This window comes from Lutjanus erythropterus, chromosome 10, assembly GCF_056507025.1.
Source record: "Lutjanus erythropterus isolate fLutEry1 chromosome 10, fLutEry1.hap2, whole genome shotgun sequence".
In the NCBI taxonomy this organism is placed as follows: Eukaryota; Metazoa; Chordata; class Actinopteri; order Lutjaniformes; family Lutjanidae; genus Lutjanus; species Lutjanus erythropterus.
In genome coordinates, this window is record NC_139326.1 from 21,186,974 (window position 1) to 21,203,526 (window position 16,553).

Sequence of the window (16,553 nt, forward strand, 5' to 3'; positions counted from 1 at the left end):
TCTGAGCCGCGCTCCACAGGCAGCTCAACACACTAGCTGAAGACAATGGCTTTCAGTAATTTATTGAAGAGGTCTGGTGTAAAAGCCACATTTGATGTTTGAATTTGGAATATTTTAGGTGCCAGCAGCATCCAACATGGATTTAATCAGTAAAACAAAACAACAAAACAAAAAGTCTACGGCCATGCTAGTGGCTCCGTAAGGATTTTATACAGCAGTGCTCTGAGCTAAATGTGACCATCAACATGTTAGTATACACAATAACAACGTGAACATGCACTGGTGTCGCACTGGTGTCAAAGCTATGGTTACCACCATCTTAGCATGCTAATTAGCATTAACACAAAGTACTGCTGAGGTTGATGGGAATGTCAGTTTTGTATGTATTTCATCAGAAAAGAAAGGGGTGGTTGTTGAGACATTTCATTCAAAACCAAAAAGTTTGAATTGCCCATTCTCATCCCCAACTCATCAAATACCAACGTTACGTCACTGTCCCACTGCAACTCAGCTGATAGAGACGCACCAGGCTTTCAAGTGATTAGATGGTAAACCCATCTGAGGCTGTTTAAGAAGCACGGAGCTTTCAACGTAATATAAAAGAGAAGAGTTGGGTATCAGAACACGGTGCCATGTTGGCACCTATACGACCAATACCTATCAGACCAAACCACAACACAGATTACAGTGCCTCATTTAGGTGCCACATACCTGAACTTTCGATTAAAATAGTGGCCCTCTGGAGCAACACTAACTAAACATGGCTCTGGCAGCAGGTAGCCTTCTGTTAGCTAGTTTAGTAGCTACCTTAAACACGGTTACATCGCTGAACTAAAAGAGTTTGTAGAAAACCAAAGGACACAAACTCAAAATGTATTTTTCTTTCAGTAATACTTTAACTTGTTTAGCGTTAAGTTAGTGTAGTTGGGTTAACCATTAACAGTTAATATACTGTTCAATGTCAAGTCCAACAAGCAATGAAAGAAGTCGGTCTTTAATGTCTTTGGGAGAAGTCCAAACATGGAAGAGGTGGGGTGGGTGGATGACTCAAAACTAACTCAGGACTTTCACTCAGGACACTGGAGTTTGTGTCCCATGTCAAACCAAAATGTTATTTTCACAAACTTAACTATGTGTTAAAAAGGCTGTCTGGCAGCATCTCATACTGTCTTGTCTTGTGCACCTGTATGAGATGCAGAGGAGCAGTGACAAACCCTGCCCAGATATTTCAGTCGACCAAAAGACAGACATTGCCATCCCTTGAGTCATGGCACTAACGTGACTCAAAAAGAGAATAATGAATGTCTACCATTCACATATTGTTAAAACATTGTATATTACTGACAAATTCATGTGCACACGTACATGTGAGCATTTGGTTTTGACCTGCCTACATATCTGTGCATTAATATCTTGGCAGAAAAACTTTCTGATGCACTTTCCTCCTCTCTCTCTCTCTGTTACTTTCTCCCTCCTTCATTCTCTCTGCAGCTCTCTCTTCATTCCCTCCTCTCCAGCTCTCTTATTGGCTGTCGGAGACATGTCTGTGGTTCTGTGGGATCCTCCCATGTAAACAGGCATGTTTTACCGCCAGCAGACTGCCAAAACCCCTCAATTTGTCACTTCCCCAAGTCAGTTAGTGTTTTGCGGCTTGCAAGGTGCTAGCAAAGGTACTTCAAGGGGAAACCTCAGGCAAAGTGAGGCCAGAGATGGAAGAGATGTGGTCGGTGGCTTGCGCTGTTTTGTAGGTGTGCTGAAAGTACAAACCACCAGACTGCCTCCAACAGAAACCAATACAACTTTCATCTGTTTACACTTCAGACTATGTTTTAGCTTGACAGATGTTTCTTCTTAGCAAATTAGACCATCAGGTCGTCATATTACTCACAGTGTGTAAGCGATGGTCACTGGCAGGCTCTGCACATCCACAACTTGGCATCAGGCTGGTCTGAACCACAAACCCACCATTCATTAGCAGCACATGCCCGTGGAAGGTTAATATGCAACGTGGAGAAGTTGAACACTGTCTTATGCAACCTGGCACTTCATCTGCTTCAGCTCAAAAGTCACACTGACATGAGTTTAACAAGCAAAACTCACTAAATATCAGTCTCACACAGTACTACACACGAAGGAATCGATTTCAAAATGTACCTTTCGAATCATATTTGTTTCCAAATGTCATCTGTCAATACTTACTTCTACTGACATTTATTCACTTGTACTTGATATATCATTCTGTTGGGGAGAAATATGCCTGTTTTGAGGTCTCATGAACCCAAAGTCTGACTTCAAAGATGATTTAAGTATAGCTCACTGAAGGAATATTGGATGGAAATTCTGTTTTAAATGTTGTGTCTACAGCTGAAATGTTTAGTCTATTAATCAAGTTAATCCACTGGTTTCATTTTTAAAATGTAAATATTTGCTGTATTTTGTTGACTATGATAGTAAACTGAATATCTTATGCTTTCCTGCTGTTGAAAGTATGATGGGCAATTTTCTTGTCATTTCTGATAATTAATTAAGAAAAGAATCTGTAAAAAGAATCTGTTTCACAAGTTATTCTCACACATTAATGTACTAAACATACAATTTACAGACAGACAGATACATAGATAGACAGATGAGGAGGACAAATTTTCATGCAGATTTCATGATGGCCTCAGCTGTTCGTACTTGTAACAGCTTGTCAGATAATCCACCTCTACATCTTGATAATCTGGTGGGAGTCTGATGGTACTTGTGGTTTTCTATGTACAAGGGTTACCCAAACATTGAAAGAGAACTCTAAACATTGAACATATCTGAACATTTGTAAACTTTCTATTACACAAAAATGCATGATAACATGACAAACTGAGATGAGCATATTGCACGTTGGTATGTATGTCCATACACTGTACAGCAACAGGTATAGCTGGCAGCAATTTAACAACTGGGGGAAATTATGGGGAATCAACACTTGTCTACAAATAATGTGAGAAAAAAGAAGTGAAACAATGCTGACTTATTTCAGTAAATGATAATTAACGTAACCAAAACCCATTTTTTCACCATTTGGATGCATTTTTTGGTAAGGTGCATATGGAATGAAATAAGGTTTGATAGAATTTTATAAATTCCTATCTGGCATCCAATCCACTTATTGAAAATCATTTGAAATCCATTATCAAATTTTATTGCCTTTACCTTTCAACATTTGCATGTAATTTAAAGGTTGAATACAGAGGATTTTTAAGTTGCTGTCTGTAAAGACACCAGAAAGGAAGTTGATTAATGAGTTTCACATTTTGGGTATGTAATGCACCACAAACACAGCAAAATAATGAAAAAATAAGAAGGTACAGGAGGAGGGCAGGGTCTCTGCAGATGTAGGCACTGCCACATACCTCTGGTGGGTCATAGGTGATGACTGACATGGGTTATTTTTGTATGACCCTATACATTGTTGGGAAAATCCCACAAAGTAGGCCTTTAAAGGTAAAACAACTAAGATGTCTTATGCCCTTTTGTTGGCTCAGAAAGCAGAGACGACAAACAACAGATTTAGGAGAAGCCAGATTAACGCTCACAGCATGTGTACCTGCAACCTGAAAACAAGCAGCATACCATATGAAATATGGGGGAAAAGATTGAGAAAAGATAAATGGTTTGATAAAGACATTCATTCGCATCTGAGCTTAACAAATCTGGTTTCAAAATGGAAGTGGCTACTGGAAATCGTACCAAATTGTATCTGATAAGCTTTTGTTACAAAACATGCAAAAAGTAATGTAAGCCAGACATGGTGTTTGAATTATGAGGGCTGCTACATTGGACTTGTTACAGTACCCTGACAAATAAACCAATACACATATTCCTGTATGATTCTGTCCAGTTGTCGAGACCCAGACAGATGGATACACTTGCTGTCATGGAGATCAAATCTGTGATCATCACATTACAGAACTGACCATCAAACCACCAGGCCTCGTTGGCAGCTTTTGACATGCAGAGCATGTTCATGATATTATGACATATTGGTGCACAATGAGAGATTTCAGCAGTCCGTGTTGGACAGCTTAGCGACTCGAGTGTCAGTGGTTTTGTGGGTGTTGGTTCAGTGTCGGTACAGAACCAAAAGCTCTTATGAAAATACTTTCAGATGGGATTCAGTTGACGAAGGCGCACAGTTGCCTTTGTCATCTGTGCATATGTGCACACATGCAGATGTGCAAAGCCGCCCCCGCACAACACACACACACACCCACCCACACACTTCTCCCATTACTTGTCTGTTGTCTTTCCACAGCTCATGTTTGCCAGATGCACCAAGAAACAGATGAGAGACAAAGACAGACACAGAGAGACATTCTGGACCACTGAGGAGTAAAAGAGTAAAAGAAGTGATAGATAGAAGAGAGGACAGGGGAGACGAGTGTGGACAGAGATGTGCGATTGTCTGATGATTCACGCCTACAAGGTGAAGGAGTAGTGGAGGGGTCAAGGGGACTGCAAGTAAGGGAGGAAAAGGGAGGGTGAGTGCAAACCTCCTTTAGCCAAGCAGAAGAAAACACATGCTGGCCTCCTGCTGATATCTGTGTTAGCCAGGAGACCAGCCTGGACAGGTCTCCCACTTTCCTGACTAGCGTGTCTTCACACTCTCATTCTCACACACCATCTGCTCTCGGCTCTATCGCCTCACATTTTCACCCCTTTCTTTTTCCACTATTGTTTGCTCCATACTGTTGCAACCACTCGGTCTCTCTACTTTCTCTCTCTTGCTCTCATGCTTTTTGGGCTACAACCTTATCTGGAGTTGGCCAATAATTCAATTAATGAGGAGCTGAAATGACTGGTCGATTAATTAATTAGTAGACTGAAAGAAAATTAACTATAATTGTGGGGTTTTTTGGTCCCTCGTGAGGTCCAGTGTAAGATTTAGGGGGATCTACTGGCAGAGTATTTTTTCATCACCTTAGAATGAGGCCTCCATGTTGCACCACAACCTAAGACGGTGCTACACACTGGCCCCTTAATCACACAATATGCAAATTGAGCCACTAGGGGTCTCTCTCACATTTAAAATAACAAAAGATGTAGTCTGATGACATTGTAAGGTAGCGTGAGATAATGGGAATAGCTTTCTTCACTTTTCAACAACCACCATACCTGATGAAAATCTAGCTGACATGACTCAGGCAGAAATCATTTTCACTGACAAGGTAATATTAAAGTTTTATTCATGTTAGGTTTAGTCACATTTGCCAACTTCCTTCCTCAATCTCTGATCTATCTGTAATATCCTGTGTTTTCCCAGCAGTAATAACAACTAGCTAGCAATGGCTGACAGGTTAGTCAGTTTTCTGTGCATTGGCAACATTTGGGATAATATAAGTAAACAACTTAATAAAACATGTCTGTTGTTTTTCCAACATTTTAATGCAGAAATATTGTAGTTTTAAATTAAACATCTTTTTTGTTGGGCCAACAGTACAAAAGCCAGACATTAAAAGGTTTGTTTTTTGTTTTTTTTCACTATTCTCTGACATTTTGTTGATCAGATGATCAACAATCAATTAATAATTGATTATGAAAATTGTAATAATTGTGTTAAAAAATTAGTTAGTAATAATAGTTGCACCCCTAATTAAGTTACATGTGATTTAGTTTATTTTTTTAAACTAGAGATTGATATTTAAGATGCTATAATATACCTATATGTTGATTAGAGCTATACTGGCGTAACACAACCATATCAATCCATACTGGTATCAGCATATATGTTGTCAGATATCTTTTTACAGAACATAATGCTGATTATTTTTATTTTTTACAATTAATTAGTTTTATCAGTAGCATTTTATGAACATTTGATCTTTTTTCTTAATTCAAGTTGTTTAATATGTGTTTTTGTCTTGTAAGTATCAAAAATACCAGTAAAAAATTTTATTTTACACAGCCTAAATACAGAATATTGGCCAAAATAACAATACTGGATTTTAATGGTGGAAAAATATGATAGATTTCAACCATATCACTTAGCCCTACTGTCTGTATATCTATCAAACTTTTTTTGAGTCACGTATCTCATGTCATCTCGTGTCTTTCTACTTCACAACTGTACCTGAAATTGTGTCCTACTTTGCTTCTCCTCCACACAGCCTTCTCTTCCACAGGGGCACAGGGTCAAACCAGAACACAGAAAAAGCCCAGGAGCCTCCTGGAGATATCTGGAGAATGCCGAACATGGCCGACAAATGAAGACACAGCTGCGCTCGTCTGAGAGCTCCCAGTCTCTCAGGAACGTGGAGTTATGAGGCTGCTCACACACGACTCTGTTTGCTTAGTCTCTGACACGGAAAGACAACCAACACGAGAGATGGGAAGAAAGAGGGAGATGAAGAAAGGGAAGAAAAGTGAGGAGAGCGGTGAGAAGAGAGTGGGTGGGAGAAAGACTGATGTTGAAGTAGAGAGATCAAAGTTAGCACAAAAAGAGATCCCATAAAGAAAGAGTGATTCCAGGAAGATATTGGAAGGACGTTGCTGCTGGAATACTTGAACACCCTGTAGGCCCCCCAACACATGATCAGTCTGGACTGCTTTCACAACAAGTGGAAGTCAGACACTTGCTCAAGTGGAATGTCCCTTTAGACAAAACCTTAAACCGCTGCTTTTATTAATTACAATATGTGGTCAAATAGGTGTTTGAAAAAACAAATAAACCTGTTTGCAAATACAACAAAAATCCCAAAGAATGCAGAAGACAGTCCTATTCCCAGAAAACTGCAATATTACATGTTTTGGAAAGAAAAATGGTTTTCCAAATTCGTTTGACAGTATTTAAAACCAAAGTGATCCATTTTATTCAGCAACTGCATCCTGTGGAAAAGTTGCCCAGAAGCATCTTTTTTCTCCACAAATTTTGAGAAGATGCATGTTTCAAAACGTGAACATTTCAGAATGATTCAGATTCTCAAATTAGATCAGAACCCCTCTATGTTTTATAACTAAAGCTTTTCTCTTCAGCAGCCAATCAGAGGCAGACCTCGTGTCTGCAGCCTTTTTTAGATATTATTTTGTTTTTCCAGTGGGTGTGACTCACTTGGAAATAAAATGGTACAAAAACGTGCTCCAATCCCCACATTTTATGATATGATTTTATAGATTTTACTGTTCTGTTCTGTAACAAGATTCCAAACTTGGTTCATGTCTGAGACATAAGAATCAAGCAGTATTTTGCCTGTTTTGCTCATTTATTTCAGATCACGTATACTTTGTATTGCTGGTGACCAAAGTGTTCTGTATCTTTTTTTAAAAAAAAACAACAGCTTTTACAACTGCATCAACAAGCTGAGATACTCACTTTGACAACAATAAATGCACACCTGTTAACCAGAAATAAGTAATTCTCAAGCTGCAACCAATGATTCTTTTCCTTATTGATTAATCTGCATGTAATCAATCAAACTATTGTCTATAAAATGTCTCAAAAATGCCCACCACATTTCCCCACAGTCTAGAGTGATGACTGACTTAAGATATTCCGTTTCCTTTCATATATCACAAAGAATTTCCACATTAGAAAAGGTGGAATCAGTACATTTTTTTGCTTTTTTTTAGATTTATCCTTATTTTTATTAATTTATTTGTGCAATTCTATTTACATGTGTTTTACATTACTGTGTTAAGATTCAACTCATTATCTGTGTGTCTTGAAAAATATAGTTGTTAAATTAAAATTAAAGTGGTTATATTCAACCTTTTTTCTCCTGGTCTTGATTAAATCATTACATATCATAAATAATTATCGTCAGACTGAAATAAAATATTTTATCGTGATACGTTTTTCAGCTATAGCAACCTGCCCTACAACTAATCAAATAATTGACCAATCGCTGCAGCTCTACTCTCAAATAAGTTGATTTTGAGATTTTAAAAGGACATGAATGGCTCCTTGAAGATATAAAAACACATTAACGGATCTAAAACACTAGCAGCCTTGGGAAAATGACCAAAAGTAATGTAAAGTAAACATAATTTGTAGCAAATGGACTACAATGTGCAAAAACACTGGTATGGTCTTTTACAATTAACATTTCAAAATGACACAAACACACCTCTTGAAAGACTTCATCCAAAAAAGTGTCAGTCATGGCTCCTGGTTGGTGGCCCACTGATGTCAGTCTACAGAGAGAGACACACACCGACACACACACACACACACACACAGTGGAAACAGCTGGCCAAACTAAACCTTTATCAGTGAAGGCAACAAGTTCATTTGAAGACAGGGGTTCTCTTTGAAGTAGTGTCACTTGGTCAGTGAGCCAACACTGTTGTGAGTGGAGGAAGATTTACGACCTCTCAAGCTCACCTCTGCTTTCCCACAGCTGCTTTAACACGATCTGCTGGTGACAGCCCAGAGAGACATCTGATAGAGGCTCATATACATGGCAAGAATACAATGTAGTCTTATACAATTATTAAAAATCATGCATACAAGTACTGATTCAAGCTTTGTTTGGCTGGTATGTATCTGTACAATGTAAAACTACAGTAATTTGCTTTCTTTTTTCTGTTTTTCTAATGCAGGTGTGGTTTGAAAATAAATCTGAATTTAGTTTAAATTCTGATACTGGTGACAAACTTCTGCTATGACTACCTCTCTCATGTAATGATAGAAGGGAAACGTGAGCTTTAGATTCAGGGTGAGGCAGTCACAGCCCAGACAGCCAGTGAACTGGCGCCCCCTGCTGTACTCATTACTGCCAGCTGCAAATGTGTTACAAATTGAAATTATGACACTTGCTGGTATGGGGTTAGACTTATCTAAATGAAAATAAATTACATTTCCCTTGATAGTTTAAATGAAACAATAATTGCTGTTTTATTCATCAGTGCATGTTTTTTTTCTATCTATTGTTTTCACAATATGTTTGTCCTTTTCATTTACAGTATGATCAGCTAAAAGGTACTGGTCTGTTGGTTGACTGGTTGGTTAAACGTCTAGTTAGAACTTCTAGTTGGTTGTTGTTATTATTGCCAGTGTATAGACATTTATTGAAAACTACAATAAGATAAATTTAGGTCTGTAAGTGATTCATAAACTGACCAATTTAGTTTATAGTCCTGCTTTCTGTGTCAAAACAGGAACTGAAATGATTCAATTAAACAATTACTGACAGATGTATAGTCAACAATTATTTTGATAATCAGTTCATCATTTAAGCCATTCGACAAGCCAGAAAGCCAAGCCTTGTCTGGTACCTGTTTTGCAAATGTAAATATTTCCTGTTTTTCTCTTGTGATATGAAGTGAATATCTGGGTATTTGACCAGTATGCACGCAAAACGAGACATCTGAAGACATTACCTTGGGCTCTGGGAAATTGGGATTGTGTTTTTCACAATTTTCCGACATTTTATTAAGTAAACATTTAATTGAGAAGATAAATAGGTAAATTAATAGATAAAGAAAATAACTCTTAGTTGCCCCTCAAATGTTACAAACTGTAGGGCTGCAACTAACAATTATTTTTATTAATACTTAATCGGTCGATAATTTTCTCACTTAATTGTTTAATCTATAAAATGTATCTTTAAAAAGTGAAAAACAGCCACCTCAATTTCAAATATTCACATTTGAAAGAGTGGAGCCAGAGCATTTTAGCATTTTTCTTTGACTAAGTGCAAATTCACAAGAGCCATGTACGTGCATACATCCATGCAACACTTGACCTCCAGGGCAAATTTCAGCCTTGTAGGTAGAAAGCTATGGTTGTGCGCATGTCTGTCTTTCTACAATGTTTGGTCATGTTCTGTGAGTCTGTTTTCCTTCCCATTGTTTCAACCCCTTTTAGCTACCTGGCAGGAACACAAACACACACCTTCACTCACTCACGCACTTGACTTTTGTGGACTGACAGAGCGATCATCTGATCATCAGTGTTCTACTGATCAGCGTCTGTTGCTGTACCACGAAAACAAATTGTCTAATATCACAGACAGTTGCATCAACCATCTGAGGAATGCTTCTGCTCTGCAGCTACACCGCCTACCCAGGTTTGAAGGCCCTTTAGCACTCTACTATTATGCCTGTTTAAAAAATTGCTGTATACTGTCTAAATTATTAGAACAATTGAACTGCACTTTAAGGCCATTATTTATGTTAGAGCTCAGGCTGCCAAGTTGAAACTAGAGCATCGGTCTCCTATGGCTAACAGGGAACTGTTGGAGTCTAATGCCACTATTACACAGCTGTAATGTGTCTGCTCCTTCTTGGCTCCCTGATGGTGGAATAACTGTCCTACTGTGATCAGAACAGCGGTCGCTTCCTTCCTAAAAGTCATCTTTTCAGCTATTACCTCATGTCACCTTGAAACAATCAGAACCTCTCTGCTTTTCACTCAAAAGTTTCCATAAAACTCCCCCTTCTCTGTCTGTCACAGCTCTTAAAATATCATACTGAGGTCATGGGAATATTGTAAAAGAAATATTGCCTTGGCAAATGTACTTATACTTAATTGTTTGGCTCTAAATTTGGCAAAGCGGGAACAAAAGCTTGTCCTGTTGTTGTGCTGATTATGTGATGCTTTGTCTGGATAACAGCATCAGTTTAAAAGTTTGAAGCGTGAAAGCACCTGCGGTCTGTGAAGCAGACCGAGAAATAGACTAAATTCAAACTTCTGCCAAAAGTTTGGATAAAAAATGACATCCACACAATCTCACTAACTACAGGCAAAATTGATCTTTAGAGAGGGCTTTTGATGCAGCAAATGTCAAAGAAAGTCACTCAGATTTGGACACGTGAAAGGTAAAAAGATACAACAAAATAAAAGAGCTGTTGTTTTCATTCACCTTTCCAGTAATGTACTCTATGTTTGAGAAAAATGTACCTGCACCTGTGGAAAACAACTGCCACATCATGTGAGTCATCCTCTTGCTCACAAGTCTTTGCCTTTCATCTGTTGCAGAATCTCCACTGTAACATGAGGTTGGACATACTAAAAGTGTCTTTAAAACAACAAATCATATAACACCACATTGACATAGCAGGCTACAGACACACACCATCATGTCATACTACAACTGCAAATGTTTATTTTAATTAATGATTAATGTAAATTCTTTTCTCAATCAAATAATAAAAAAAAATAATAAATAATAAATAGTGAACCAAAGTCCAAGATTGTGTCTTCTTAATGTTTTGTTCCATCCAACCAACAGTCCAAAACCCAAATATATTAAGTTATTCAGAATGAAATTAAACAGACAATAGTAGAAAAAAAGTTACTTCAAATGTTTACTCAGTCATCAAAATAGTTGCCGAATGATTTTCATTAAAATCAACCAACTGATTAATTGACAATTTTCGCAGGCCTAACTTGAGCTGAGTCACAATAAGACAGACACTTGACTAGAGCTGAAATGATTATGCAACTGATTAATTGACAATTATTGATGCTTTAATACTGTTAGTCATATCCATGCAATCTAATTAAAGAACCAGTATGTAATTTTTTAGGATGATTTATTGGCAGGAATTTAATATGATATTCATACGATGTTTTTATTAGTGTATAAGAAAATAAGAATATTTGTCTTTTCTTTACGTCAGAATGTGCTGTTGCTCTCTATAGAGGCACAGGACCTCTTCCATGCCACCATGTCTCTGAAGAATGGACAAACCAAACACTGGATATAGCCTTTTTTCATTGTCCTACAAGCTGGAAAGCAGAGGGTGAGGGAACACACACACAGGTCTTAAAATTCCCATAAATCCCTTCTGCCATAAAATCTACTATTATGCATTTTCATTGACACTGTAGCTTTATTGAGGTCAATGTTCATGGTGGTGTTGTACTGAAGTATATTATACTGAGCTGTGCGTTGTGTGCATATTTTATCATTTAAAAGGACAGTTCACCCAAAAATCAAAAATACACATTTTTTCTCTGGCCTGTAGTGCTATCTGTCTGTTTTGGTGTGAGTTGTGAAGATATTGGCTGTAGACATTTCTGCCTCCTCTCAAATATAATGGGACTAAATGGCACAAGTCTTGTTGCTTCAAGCACCAAAAAAAAGTGTCACTGTCCAAAAATCATGACCAGTGGCTCAAAATAATCCACAGACCTTATTATGAGCACTTTTATTTAGGAACTACTTTCTTTCTGCAGTAGAATCTACCTGAGCTTCTTTTGAATCTACCAGAACTACTTTCCAATGTCACTGAAAACTGAACATCATGTGTGTCGTAAACAAAGATGTTAAGAGAGAACAGTTGTTTTGAACTGCATCAGACTGTACAGGTGTACCTAAAGTAACCACCAAGTCTATATCATCATATTGTCAGATCTTAACTGTACACAACAGGCCTCAGTCAGAGCATGCAGAGCTGTTATAAGAGTGGCTGAAGTTTTTCTCCCTCAAACAGCAGGACATGCATTTATGGTGCTTGTTAGACTGAGACCTTTTGCTTTGGCACAGTCTAAATGCAGCCCTAGCTCAGATCATTATACAGCCAGCAGTGTATGATCAATAGTTTCAGGCTTATGAGTCATCAAACCTCCTGCCAACATCCACTGCACACCTGCCTCTCCACATTCATGCGCTTTTTAGACACAAATGTGACATCTACAAAAATCCCACATCCTGTGAAAATTAGAGCTCAGATTTAAAAAACATGCACAACTTCTTACACAAAAACGCAAACAAACAAAGCCAAAGCAAAACTGGGGTCTCCAAATTGCTACGTCTGTAACCATGAAATTACAAGGTAACATTATGGTTTATACAGCTATAAAAACATAATTATGCACCGTGGCTTTATGAATAGTGCGGTTTTCAAAATTAGGTCTCTTAGAAAAGCTAAATACCTTTCTGTTAATTTGTTCCTTTTTCCCAGGCCTTTGATTTGGCCGCTGCGGTGAGATAAACGTTTATAAATCACGGGGTTAGTGACTGAGACACTTTCTGCAAGCACACAAGCGTGTCAGGCCAGAATGGATATGGTTTTGATTTGCAGTGCACGCCAACGCTCCGGCCAATGCTAATCACCAGGGAAAGCTTGTGAAAACCATGATGGATTTCACAGACATGGTTTTTGAGCTCAGGGTTTCATCACAAATCCATTTAAGCTTTTATGTAATTTGGTTAAATATACAGAATCCTTTTTATCTTTTTATGTGTCCATTTTAGAGCCACTAGCCTCGTTGGAAAGTATGATATAGATGGGAAATTCCCATTGAAATACACTCTTATGAAACTTGCACTCTGCTGTGTGTGCCTGTAACTACGTGTGTGTATAAATGAGAGAAAGAAAGAATGATGCTGACTCGGAGTTAACAGTCGGTACAACTAGACAGTGCCTGAGTTTAGTACTGTGGTGTTTGGTGGAAGAGACTGTGCTGGCACCAGCATAAGACAACAACTGGGCTTCCAGTCCTGACCACTGTCCAATCCAATTTCCACAGCGTTAACTAGAAAAAATGACGTGCTAAAAAACAAAATGTCAGCCAGACAATATAAGCAGTGACAGGCCGCTCCAGCCTACTGAGCTTAATGAGAAAGAAGGCGGACAGACTGATGTTGTTAATGAGACAAGGGAGTCAGGTTTTCTGACCTGTGATGATTCCTCCTGAGGGTCCAATCCAGGAACCCGCAGACCTCTTTGTGATTACATTCACATCACATTGCTGAGTAATCACAAGTTCTTGTTCATATCTGAATAATTTTGGTTAAGTTTCACTCAGTTTTCTATTTTTTTCTTGCTTCAAAGACATCTCAGTTCCAGAACATGCACCTAAAGCAGTTAATTAAGACCATAGTCTCAGCTGCTGCCTTTTAGGCTTGAAACTAAGGCTACAAGTAATGATTATTTTCATTGTTGATGTTGTTGTTTGATCTACAAATGTCAGAAAATGGTGAAAAATGTCGACTAGCATTTTCCAAAGCTGGGTGTTTTGCCCACAAGATATTTAGTTTACTGTCATATAGGAGTAACCGAAAACAAAAAACAGAGAACAGTCATATTTAATAACATGGAGTCTGAGCATTATGACTTTTTTCTTTAAAAATAATCAAATTAATTAATGAATTATCAAAATAGCTAGAATGATTTTTTGGTAATTGGCATAAAAGTAACTGAATGTGTTAATTAGATGTGATATTGTCTGATATTGATTAAGATTATGAATCAAAATCTTATATCATCAAGACTTTATGATATCAGCAAATATCATTTTTCAAACAATCAATTTAATTTTGTATCATGAGTTAAGATAAAATCTCTATCAGTAGTGACCTGGCCAAGGAGGCAGCACAGTTACACATGAGGTGCATGATTATGAAAATACAATAAAAAACAGGTGTGGGAATCACCAGAGGCTCCTCAGTGCAATATTATCAGGACACACAAGTCACAGTAAGATATTATTGCGATTTTTAAATGTTTATATTGCAATTTGTTCATGCATCAACAGAAGTTAAAAACTTATACACTGTAGCACTTTAAAATAACCTTAAAGGGCACTTGTACACAAAGACTACAGGCGTCTGCTGATGAAACATAATCTGAGCAGCAGCAGCAACAAGTGTTAACATCAGTGTTAATGTTACAGCAGTGTGTGCAGATGAGCAGTGCAGCAGCAGCAGCAAAGCACAGCAAAACAATAATAAACTCGAATGTGCAGCAACAAGCCAAAACATACAAGCAGCAAATAATTCAGAACATGCACGCTTAAACTCACATCAGAAGAAGGCTACAACATGCTGGTGAGCAGCACCATCAGTACATGAATATGGAGATGAATGTGGTTGAATGCAGCAGCAGTGTAACAGAAGAAAAGGCTGAATATATGCAGTGTGTATAGTCATCCAGTGTGTGACACAGGCCACACAGAACCCACTATTAGGGGAAATAATTCTGTGAATGGATTTTGTGCAAGAAAAATCTGATTCCACATTCATAAAAAAACACCTGACTGAAAAGAAAACCCAGGTTTGCTATGAGACAGCAGGTAACCCCCCCCAAAAAAAGGAAATATGCCACAAAACATATCTTCTGAGAACAACTTATCCTATTCAGAGTCCTGCATACGCTCATATGTGGATTCAGAATACCTGCCAACCCTCCCATTTCCACGTGAGACTGTTTTTCACTGCCCTCTCCCCATTTCTTCCCGGGATCACAGTTCTCCTGCATTTCTCCAGATGTCCAACAAATTTTCACACTTGTTTTTCCTTTTTCCATTACCACAACCTGTTTCTGACACTGTACAGCGTGTATGAGTCGTACACGATTTTGAAAGCCTACTGTTTCCACCCAGACAACAATACAGCTACAGCAAACTAGACTTCCCAAGATAAATTCCTTTCTTAAGAAATGTTTCAAGTTTCATGGCAAAAAATAAATAAAAGAAAACTGATATCAACACAAGTTCACACTAGAGGGACAAATTATTATGCATTCTTCACTGAGAATTTAAAGTAAAATTAATGCTGTTGCAGTGTACATACTATTTTGTTACGTTCAATCATTAAAAGTCACCAGAATGCAGGAAGCAAAGATTTTTGAGGTCTCAGGGTATAAGGGGTTCACCACTCTGTAAACAGCATGAAAGCATCATACAGTTGCCAAACAACAACCACAGTAAAAAAAAAAAAACAAACAAGAAATTAATTCACCATAAATAACACCACCGCTGAACATACAGCAGGGAGGCAGCAGTATAAAAGCAGAAATCAGCAAACAAGTGTGCACAGAGCATGAAACAGCCAACAACATCAGCAGCATCAAGGATTACAAATATTGTCACGAGCTGACAGAGCAGAGGCACATGTTAACTCACAGGCAACAAATTCTTACCTTGGAGAAGTGAAACAGCTGATCTTTAACATCTCAACAGGAAGGAGGAAGGAGTGTGATCCAACCCGCATGGAGGACACCTGTGCTGCTCACATGATACATGGCAGCTACAAACACACTGCGAAACACGGTGCACAAACATTATTCCTCGAAAAAGCTTGACATAAACGAGAGGACGGGACTGGTGAAGGATTAGTTTGCTAACGAAATGCTACATACCGTTGTTTTTAGCAATGATGAAGTTTGCACAGCAGCAGCAGCGCGACGGTGTCAACACTGGGAGCTCAAATAACCCGCCATGCAAAGGTGAAACGGTGACAGAGGTATGGAAGCCCATTCCTGCCAATTAAATAAAAAAAAAAAAAAATATATATATATATATATATATATATATATATATCTCCATGGTAATTATGTGATCAAAAAGTCGAAATTATGAGGAAAAGGGTCCTAATTATAAGATAAAAATTGAAAGTATGAGATGAAATATAAAAATATATATTTAAAAAAATTATAACTTGGTCACTGGTGGACATGGGCTTCCACAGAGTGGTAAGCTCTCATGCTGTGCTCCAGTTAATGTGTAGCAGCTAATAACTTTCTGAACATTATGATAAAAGCTGAATGATCAGAAAGTTTATTTTGTATTTTCATCCTTTAAAAAAGTTATAGAAATAACTGTCTCTCTAGGAACTACGGTACAA

The 16,553-nt window shown here is 38.0% G+C and overlaps 1 long non-coding RNA gene across 1 annotated transcript in view; it reads right to left on the minus strand.

The window, feature by feature from the left end:
* Positions 1-16,126, minus strand: part of LOC146320401 (uncharacterized) — a 79,553-nt gene extending 63,427 nt beyond the window's left edge. The window contains exons 1-2 of the long non-coding RNA XR_014771503.1: positions 16,069-16,126; positions 15,850-15,967 (exon numbers count right to left, since the gene is read on the minus strand). This is a non-coding gene — a long non-coding RNA (uncharacterized LOC146320401). The remainder of the gene's footprint in view (positions 1-15,849; positions 15,968-16,068) is intronic.
* Between the last annotated feature and the right edge of the window lie 427 nt (positions 16,127-16,553).